Source organism: Leuciscus leuciscus, assembly GCF_965113295.1.
Source record: "Leuciscus leuciscus genome assembly, chromosome: 16".
In the NCBI taxonomy this organism is placed as follows: domain Eukaryota; kingdom Metazoa; phylum Chordata; class Actinopteri; order Cypriniformes; family Leuciscidae; genus Leuciscus; species Leuciscus leuciscus.
This window is the reverse complement of record NC_138740.1, coordinates 9725949-9736191: the sequence shown is the minus strand read 5'-3', so window position 1 is coordinate 9736191 and position 10243 is coordinate 9725949. Positions and strand designations below refer to the sequence as shown.

The following is a 10243-nucleotide window of genomic DNA, read 5'->3' as shown; positions in this document are numbered from 1 at the left end:
ACAAAGCCATATGCGAAGAGGCGTGATCATCTCATGAATATGTAAGGCTTTAACACCTGAGAAAGACAAAGACACTCCCCTAACTGCCCTATTAGGAGCGATCAGGCCCTGTCATTCAGAGCAACCTTGCACAAAGAATGAGGAAATTTAAAAAAGAATGGCTTTTAGATTGTTTGGATTTATTTACAACACAACACAATCCAAAAATACAAATGACAAAAGAGCACATTGAAAACAATGATCCAAAGACAGAGACCTTTGTGCCATTCCTAAAAACATTGTACATACCTTTAATTTACAAGGTGTTTGATTTTCACTTTACCATGTTCATGTACAGAGACTCATGTGAATGTTGAAGTCAGCAGGACTCAGTTGCATCTGGTCCCTGAAAGAAAAAAAAAAAAGAAAAAACTGTGAACATACTGATATCAAGATAAACTATAGGGCTGCACGATTTTGGGAATACACACAGAATACACACACACACACACACACACACACACACACACGTTTCCAACAATATATAATGAACACCAGGTTTGTTGTGCCTTGTAGGCATAGGCTACGCAGTGCTGCATAAAATAATAATAACAATAAATTAAATCTTCCAAAAGATTTCAAGAACAACTACGATAGAGAAAAATATATTGATTATTATATGTTACTTCAAATGTTTCCATTCGTTATGATGATATGAAATGAGATAATAGTAAAAACATAAAGCCTAATGTTTGGTGCATTTTTCCTTTCAAACGCAATCGCGCTCCAAAATATGATACATTAAAACCCACAGCGCGCTCCAAAATCTGATACATTCAAATGCCATCGCGCTCCAAAATATTAAACATTATGGTTATACATATCTATGTTTGAGCAGATATCCACAAGCAGTATTTAACAGGAAACACGGGTCTAAATAGTATAATATTCACCATATATCTAGCAACAGTTCAACTGCAATGTGAAGTTTATGCAACAATACCATAAACTAATAAGTAAGAATTTCTTACCTTACATCTTTCTTGTCTTCAAATCGCGTTCTTCTTCTTCTGAGGTAAATCCAATGTAAGCTCAGACGTGTCTTCCAAACTCGACGAAAAGCAGAGACTTGTGAAGTTTTTTGGTGTTTTGTGTTTGAGGTAACGAGGGCGTTCGCGTCCCATGTGGAGATTTGCATGTGAATCTCTTTTGCGCTAGTGGGCGTGTCGAATTAAAAAGTAATTAGCAAGCGTTTGAGATACTGGACATCCTGTTGGTTTTATACAAATTACTTAAACAGAGAATATTTGTTTTCAGTTTGAATCCGATCATTTAAAAGTACACACTTAAATGTGTATAAAGGTATATGGCTCATAAATGTGTGAGAAGTATTCGCTGAGTTTTGTTTCAGTTTATAGACGTGCTCAAGAAAAAAAAGTTCACCGCAACGGAGAGGCAGAACGCACACCCTGTTTATTTTCTTTATTTTACAAAAGCACAATGTTTTGATTTGATTGTAAGTGGACACATACAAAAGTAGAAATATCACAGATTATTTTTTTATATTTCTTTTTTCTGTATAACCATAAATGACGGAGTAATTTAAGTTTATGTTGCTGCTATGTGAAAAAAATCCAGCAAAACGCGTCGGCGCGTTTCTCGACCTCAGAGGGTTAACTTGAGTGAGTTGATGCATTCCTTTTCCAGGAGTTGATAGGATGCCAGGCAAGTCCTGCTGTGCCACTGAAGATAGAGATGAAGGCCCGGGTGATGTACATATCTGCATGGAGTCGCCATTCGGTTCCTGCTCCCAGGTGAAGGGTTGAACAGGAGTACTGCCAGCTAGTGGTGAAGTTGCAAACCGCACATGGGTTCCTGGGAAGTCAGTGGTGCTGGCTTGAGTGGGAGTGAAGTGGAGAGGAGCACGAAGGGGTCCAGTTGAAGGAAGTGCAGGACGGAGTGCAGGAGGCCAGACTGGGGTAGCAACATCTGGTGGTTCCATCTCTACAAAAGTGGATGGAGAGAGAGGAGTGGCCACCATGTTGATTGTCAGTGTATGTGTAGTCAGTGTAAAAATGTAGTGAGATGCAAGTTGAGTGAAAAAAATAAAATAATGTATAAATGTTTGAAAAAAATAAATTGCAACAGAATACTCTAACAGTTCAGTGTGAAATGTCTGTCCAATTGTCCAATTCACCAATTCACACTACAAGTCACTTAATTTCACAAATCAATAATTAGATTTCAATAACACAAATGGTTGTTTCCACAGCTTTCACATAATTGGGTCAATCAGTTTGGCAGAATTTCAACTATATATATTTAACAATGTGCAAGTTCATAAACAAAAAGTATTTCCCCATAAAACCTTTCAGTAAAAAAACAAAACAGTTTCAGTTCAGTATATATATGCCACAATTTCACAAACACACAAAAAAAAGCAGTTTCAAGTGACAATAACCAACCTTTAAGTAAGCCTTTAGGGAAACTCAAATTCAAAGTTCAAGTGACCAGTTTAAGTGGTCACGGTTTACGTGTTTAAGTTGATCCTTGATCCTCCTAATGTTGTATAAGGCAAATCTGCAGGACCGGCCAGATCTAGCAATGTGGTCTGTGAAGTTCAATTGATGACCAATCACAACTCCAAGGTTCCTGGCTGACCTTGGTGGAGTTATGGATGACGGGCCTAGCTGAATGGAGAAGTTGTGGTGTAGTGTTGGGTTGGCTGAGAGTACAAGCAGCTCTGTCTTTGCTAGGTTTAGTTGAAGGTCCTTCATTCAGCAAGAAATGTCTGTCAGGCAGGCTGAGATGCGAGCAGCTACTGTCGGATCCTATGGCTTGAATGAGAGGTAGTGTTGTGTGTTGTCAACATAGAGTAGTGATAGGAAAGTCCATGTTGTAGATGAAGATAAGTGATGATGTAGATGGAGAAGAGCAGTGGTCCAAGCACTGAGCTCTGAGGCACCCCAGTAGCTAGATGTTGCGATATAGACACCTGACCCCTCCACGACACCCTGATGGACCTAACTGAGAGGTAAGACTTGAACCATTGGAGTGCGGTTCTCGGGATGCCCTTCATCTTTAGGATTGACAGGAGGATCTGGTGGTTAACTGTGTCAAACGCAGCATACAGATCCAGCAGGATGAGAACTGAGGATTTGGAAGCTGCTCTTGCCAGTCTCAGAGCTTCAATAACCTAGAGCAGGGCAGTTTCAATTGAGTGTCCACTTTTGAAACCAGACTGGTTGTTGTCCAAGAGGTTTTTCTGTGTAAGAAAGGCAGAGATCTGGTTGAAAAGCATGAAATGCTGTGGGAAAGGTACCAGTGTGAAGAGATGTGTTTATGATGTGAGTTAGTGCTGGTTCAACTGAGGAAGGCTTGAAGAAGATGAGTGGGAATAGGATCAAGCAGACAGGTAGTAGGGTGATTGGAAAGGATGAGTTTGGAGACTTCTGCCTCTGAGAGCGGAGAGAAGGAGGGGAGAGTGTGTGTGTTAGCTGTTAAGATGTGTGGGTTGATGAATGAGGAGGAAGAGGAGGGTTAAGAAGAGAGGAGAAGGTTTTGAAAAGCATGCAGAAGTCAAAGTCAGAAGAATTGTTAATTTTGTTGTGATAGTAAGTCATTTTAGCAGTAGAGATATTAGCAGAGAAGGAAAAGAGGAGGGATTGATAAAGATCAAGATCAGTAGGATCTTTCAATTTGCGCCACTTCCTCTCTGCAGACCTGAGTTTAGAAAGATGTTCGCGTAGAACATCAGATAACCAGTGGGCAGAGGGTGTAGCGTGAGCTGGCCTGGATGAAAGAGTGCAGAAGTTGTCCAAGCACAATGTTAGAGTGGAGAAAGAAGAGTATCGGTTGCTAGTATTTAGTGTTGAGAGCTGTTTAGGGGGAGGAAGTGTGGATGAGACCAAAGAGGATAGGCGGGAGGGTGAGAATGAGGGTAGGTTTCGCCGAAAGGTGACCTGTGGATGTGAGTGTGTGTTGTGTTCTGAGGCAGGCTGAGGTTAAGAGTGAGGAGGAAGTGATCTGAGGTGTGCAATGGAGTGGCACGTGTAAATAAGGACCAATTGGTTACCTGATTTGTGAGTAGCCGCAGTAGATACTCGTTTGAGGTCGAATGAGGCAGAGTGTGGAAATCAGCAGCATGAGGCTTTTCTATGTGGATGTTGAAGTCTCCAAGAACAAGAGAGGAGTATCATCCTCAGGAAAGGATGAAAGTAGCACATCCAACTCCTCCAAGAAAATGAAAGCGTAAGCGAAAGTTCTACCAGAAAGACTTCACTGCCACGTCATTCATTCATAATTCCACGCTACCAATCACAGCTTGACATCAAATATAAAAGACTGATCTTACCGTCCCATTTTGTTGCCCGCAGGTGTCATAGCAAAGTTTTCGCTGCCAATTACGCATCCATTCAGTTCGCAGAAACAGACGCCGGCGTTCACTTACTCGCGTTTCGATTCCAAACATAACAACACAAGTCACATCGTTGATTTTGATCTCAGCAACTTCCGCGATTCGCGAGTGCGACACACTTGTGTAAGAAACAAGCGTGTGGCAGCTTTAAATCTCATGAGAGTCAATCTCCACACAGTGTTTTTTCAAGTTCAAGTTCCCCTTTTACTATGATTAAACTTCATTCAGGTAAGTATATTAACCCTCTGAGGTCGAGAAACGCGCCGACGCATTTTGCTGGATTTTTTTCCACATAGCAGCAACATAAACTTAAATTACTCCGTCATTTATGGTTATACAGAAAAAAGAAATATAAAAAAATAATCTGTGATATTTCTACTTTTGTATGTGTCCACTTACAATCAAATCAAAACATTGTGCTTTTGTAAAATAAAGAAAATAAACAGGGTGTGCGTTGTAGCGCAAAGATGATCAGATTGCCAGCTCTCTCTCTATTGATTAAATTACTGAGATTACCCTGTGATCAAACCCCCTCTCTAGTCTGGGACCTAATCAACTTACTGGAATCCCCATTTACAGACACCTCCATTGTCTTAAATCTTCGCCGCGCAGGACGTGCAGACAAAATGGCGCCGACCAACGCGTATCTCATTGACTGCCTATCTGAAAACACAGATCTCTTACTGCTGAATCAACAAAACCCTCTGTTTTACTGTTTGGCGAACATCCGCTGACCAATAGAGCAATCTCGAAAGAACCCCCTAGGGATCTCTAAGACACTGATTTACACTTCAGAACAACAAGACTCTATCCGAACAAATGTCCAAACCATGTTAATTGCATCATTTCTAAAAACGCACACACATAGCCTCTCAACCCCGCGGCTCGAGGACAAAAGTTCAGCGCGCGGTTGTGAACTCTCAGCCTGGGTCACACACACTCACACAGAGACTCTCTCTCATACCCGACCACATGTGATCAATGTTACCTTGTAAAATGTTTAAAATATATTTCTTGATGTGTGTATGATCCCTGTAACCACGCTGATATACCTATGAAGCTTTAGTGGGATGTAATTAATGTGATGCGCCTGTAACCACGAGAAATCGTGTATCTAGGTATCCTCAGATCACAGAATCATGATTCGCGGTACCATTGGGTTCAGGAAGAACCTACGGTGTTGAATACTTAACTCAATGTGTAAAATTATGCTTTCTTTCATTAATCCCGGGCTATCAAGGGTTATAACCAAATTTATTAGTTTAATACATAGTCGGAAGAAGGTGTGGACCTTTGCAAAACGTAAGGAGGTGGCCACAATCGTCCTTCCAGACAATTGGGTCACGCACGCTAGAAGGCGTGGCGTTAGCGACTTCAAAACACAGCGCCAGATCTCTCCTTGTTGGTAGCAGTTCGCCAGAGAGAGAGAGAGACCCGCCTCCTTCCTTCTTCCAAGGAACCTTCGTTTGCTTTTATATTCGTTTTCTATTCTAAGTCTTTCTTTTCTTGATAGTTTACCTCCCCATATGAAAAAAACCTGCATGGTTCATATATGGCAACCATATATCTTCCTTACTTAAATCAGCCAGAATTACCTTCTGTGTTTCATATAAGGCCAATATATGTCATATACAAAATCAGACCGATTATGGCCCATTTCATACTAAATAGCACACATATAACTTATAGGGGATTTTTGCGTCATATATGAATACTGTTAAAAGACTTATATGAGTTTTACATGAAAAAAGTATGCAAATGTGTATGGTATTAGTAGAAATATATAAAATTCATATATAAATCATTTAAAGTTCTTATATTGAATCATATGCTATTCAAATTAAAGTCATATAGAATTTATACACATTTTGTGTCATTTGTTTATGTGTTTCATACAGATTTCATGTTTTGATGACCAACATCTGATTCACTTATATGCAGTTGGCAAATTTTTAAAGGGATAACTCCACTTTAAAATGAGAATTTTGTCATCATATACTCACCCTCATGTTGTTTCAATCCTGTATGAATTTCTTTCTTCTGCTGAACAGAAAGGAAGATATTTAGAAGAATGTCAGTAACCAGACAGTTTCTGGTCTCATTGACTTCCATAGTATATTTTTTTCCTAATATGGAAGTCAATGAGACCAGAAACTGTCTGGTTACTGACATTCTTCTAAATATCTTCCTTTCTGTTCAGCAGAAGAAAGAAATTCATACAGGTTTGAAACAACATGAGGGTGAATATATGATGACAAACCTTTATGAAGACTGTTAATTTTCCTACAGGATTTGAAAGAGCAGTTATAAAGCAATGACATTGTAAGACCGTGTATTTACATTATTTGTGAACTGCCTGGGCCTGTTGTTTGTGAACAAATCATAACATATTATTGCAAATGAACAAAGTTGAGTCAAATATGTTTCTAGAACAGTGATTAAAATGTTGAAAATTGGCTGGAATATGTGTTTGTATATGTGACATGAACTCTGGTGGTGATGCACTCTAAAAACTTTTAATATGATTTACTCAATTTTTTGGTTAAACATTTTTACACTTAGAATTGATTAGATTTGTAAGCAGTGAAATCAATTACATACACTGTATTAACTGAGTAAATGTAAGTGAAACAAATTAAATAGATCTGAGTAACTGCATTTGGTACATTAACAAATAAAATTGAATAGAAATAATTGGGGGGGAAACATTTAAAAACAAATATTTATGAGTAATATTAACTGTGTTTATATGCCAGTAAAATTAACTTTTTTTATTTCCTCTAAACCTTTGTAAAAAATATTCCATACAACCACCGGTATAACTACATGACATAGGCCTTTATTGTCAATGAGTAGCCTACAGAAATACAGCATATTTTATAGTATTTTTAACACATATACAATATTGCCTACATTTAAACTCATGTAAGAAACATTTTCTAAGTAAAAATGAAACATTTAGGCCTAAACATTCAAGTGTAATCAACCGGTCTGTTATCCAGTATCCACCGGATCAGCGCTGATTCCCATCCCGGAGATGGACTCGCCTATGCGGGTGAACTTCTAACTTTACACCGCCGTCCTGCGTCACTCACAGCCGAGAGATGCTGCGACGCGACTGACTCAATCACCTGCCAATAAACACACAGTGCACAGTTCTGAGGACAGTTTATCATCCAAATTAGTTATATTCATTATCTTTAGGAATATAGTCGTGTGTTTTTTATGCAAGGCGTTACAATCACGCGAAAAGGCAGGCGCGAGTCGACACTCGTTTAACTCGTGAGTAACATTGTGTCTCTGTATGTTCTTTCGCATTAAATAAAATGATTTGAAGCACATTAATGATTATACAGATAAAATAAAACATACACACACCTGAATTTCACAGAGGAAATGCACCAATTCTGCGACGAAGAAAAGAGGAGAACTGTTGCTTTGGAGATTGAAGAGAGTTCATACAGCGCGCGCTCACTAAACCGTTGAGCTGTCGTCGTCACGTCAGAGGGTGGGGGAGGGGTGCATTGTTTTAATTGAGTAAACTTAATAAATTTCTTATGCGTGTTAAATATTAATAATATTGATTTTATTTAAGTAATATTTGTGGTTCTTGAAACAGATTAGTTTAATTATCCATTCTCAAATATGGTGATGGAAATTTCACAAATATATTAGCTCAGTGTATTTTAAATAAATAATTGGTTAGTCAAATACTAAATTATTTTAGAAAAACTTCTTTTTATTAACTGTAAATTTCAGACAAAATTAATTGTTGGAGTTTTAGTCAATTATTTCGGTATGTTCAACTCAAACTATCAAGTAAATGATATTCAGAGATTTTATTAAGTGAATAAAGTTAATTATTTCTGTGATATTTACTAAGCCACTGAATTATTTTTTTTAGAATTTATTTTTTATTTTACCCATAAGAATCACTTCGACATTTAGGAAAGTTTTATGTTTGTAGGTTAAGAATAGAACTGCATGTTGTATACCATAGTAGTACTGTGATAAAGTTTAGAGAAATTGTCACAAATGAAAATGAAAACAGGTGATGCAGGATTTAAAATGAAAACTATTTATATGTGAAATATGCAACTGTATCTTGTAGAACACACTAATAAATGTGTGCTTGTGTGTGTAGTTTAAATGTTGTGTTTCATCTAAGGCTGATTATACAGTATACAGTAACCATGATTGACTACAGGCATAGGGCTCGACTTAGGACAAGATAAGAACAAGCATGAGTGAAGTAAAGCCTTATACTGATTGGTAAACTGCACTGTGTTTTATACACGTCCATGCTGGACATTCATATTAAATTAGCATTATTTTCCTATGTTTTTACATCATGAAAATCTATATGGAATCTCTATGCTTCATTTGTATGTAGGACATATATGACATAATATGATTAAAAATATACTAATATTATACAATTTATATATGTGGTTTTTGCAGCATATATGTCCCTTACAATATTCTGTTGGAACATATAAGAATCACGGGAGTTTTTAGCAAACCTTTTCCATATGGGTCAGTTTGATAATTTCTTACAAACCAAAGAAAACCAACTTAAGGCTAAATCATCTTCGGCTAAGTTGAACGCTCTGAGTTACCATCGCAACGAGCTCCGCCTTGACGACGCACCAGACCACGTGTTCCAGGCTCCCTTTTTACACGACAGACGCACGAAACGAGGGCCTAAATAAGCAAGGACAAGTAAAGTAAAAACCTTCCATTCTTAAATTCGCAATCTGAAAGAAATGCTGTTTAAGTTGTCTAATAATTACTAGAAACTGTTGGGGTCTCGGTGTGAAGGAATGTTGTAAACTGTCTGTGCCATTCTTTAAATTCTCTCATTCATTCTTTACTCACACACTTATCCTCACACACACACACTTACACCCCACACGTGCTCTCAAACCAACACGCACACACATACACGCACACGTTCCTAGGAAAACATACGCACGTGCTTTAAAAACACACACCTCCCTTTTCACGCTACCATCTTACACACACACCTTAAACTCTCTCATTTAAACTCTCTCCTTTAAACTCTCTCACTTTCTCTTTCCCTCTCATATATTTTGTTTTATTTGATTTTTATTTGCGATCATTTATATTATTTGTTTGTTATGCATATTTAGCCTACTCTTGCGTGATTGAAATAGTTCCTATAATCTTTGTGAATTGAATCTGTCTCATATTGTTTCATTACTGAAATCCCTGAAAGTGTGATCGCCTACCCAGCTCTACCCTTTATTTTACTATCTAAGTTGTCTAAGACACGAAAATAATCATTCCTTTGTGGCCACAGGAAAATTATTTGTCGTGTTGGAGACAATAGGTTTCTGTTCAGAAATCGTGCATCCGATCTGCCGGACGGATGGTTGTATGATAAATGAGAATTAACCTCTATCTAAATTCCCCCCAATTAAAATATAATTCTATCTACTTATATCAGTAGATTCTACGAGTAATCGTGGAAATTATTGATATACGTTGAGGTCTGACCTATTCCCTTTTGGAATAATTCGATTTGTGTAAACGGCATATGCATATTCATATCTTATGAATATTATCTCTCATTTGAGCTAATAAATTCCCTAAACTAGAGGCATTGTCGCTACATTATTATGTTTTTTTTCGAATGCGGGCACTTTCAAATTTCATTTTGGGACAAAATATTCAGATTTATATTCATGTGTGATTTTGGAAGTTTAATGTTTTGTACGCGCGTTTGAATCAACTGATCAAGGCGAAAAGCCGTATCAGTAACCCGCCAGTAAATTCCCTGGTCGTGGAGAAAACTGCAGTTTTACAGTATTGTTACAAGTCTAA

General features: G+C 37.9%; 2 long non-coding RNA genes across 2 annotated transcripts; both read right to left on the bottom strand.

Moving 5' to 3' along the window:
- Positions 1-873: 873 nt before the first annotated feature.
- LOC309477470 lies at positions 874-4586 on the bottom strand. The gene is made up of 3 exons (XR_014198648.1): positions 4334-4586; positions 4055-4212; positions 874-3244 (listed from the first exon to the last, which is right to left on the bottom strand). It is a non-coding gene; the product is annotated as an uncharacterized lncRNA (long non-coding RNA).
- A 2629-nt stretch (positions 4587-7215) lies between these two features.
- Positions 7216-8070, bottom strand: LOC309476968. The gene is made up of 2 exons (XR_014198442.1): positions 7775-8070; positions 7216-7527 (listed from the first exon to the last, which is right to left on the bottom strand). It is a non-coding gene; the product is annotated as an uncharacterized lncRNA (long non-coding RNA).
- Between the last annotated feature and the right edge of the window lie 2173 nt (positions 8071-10243).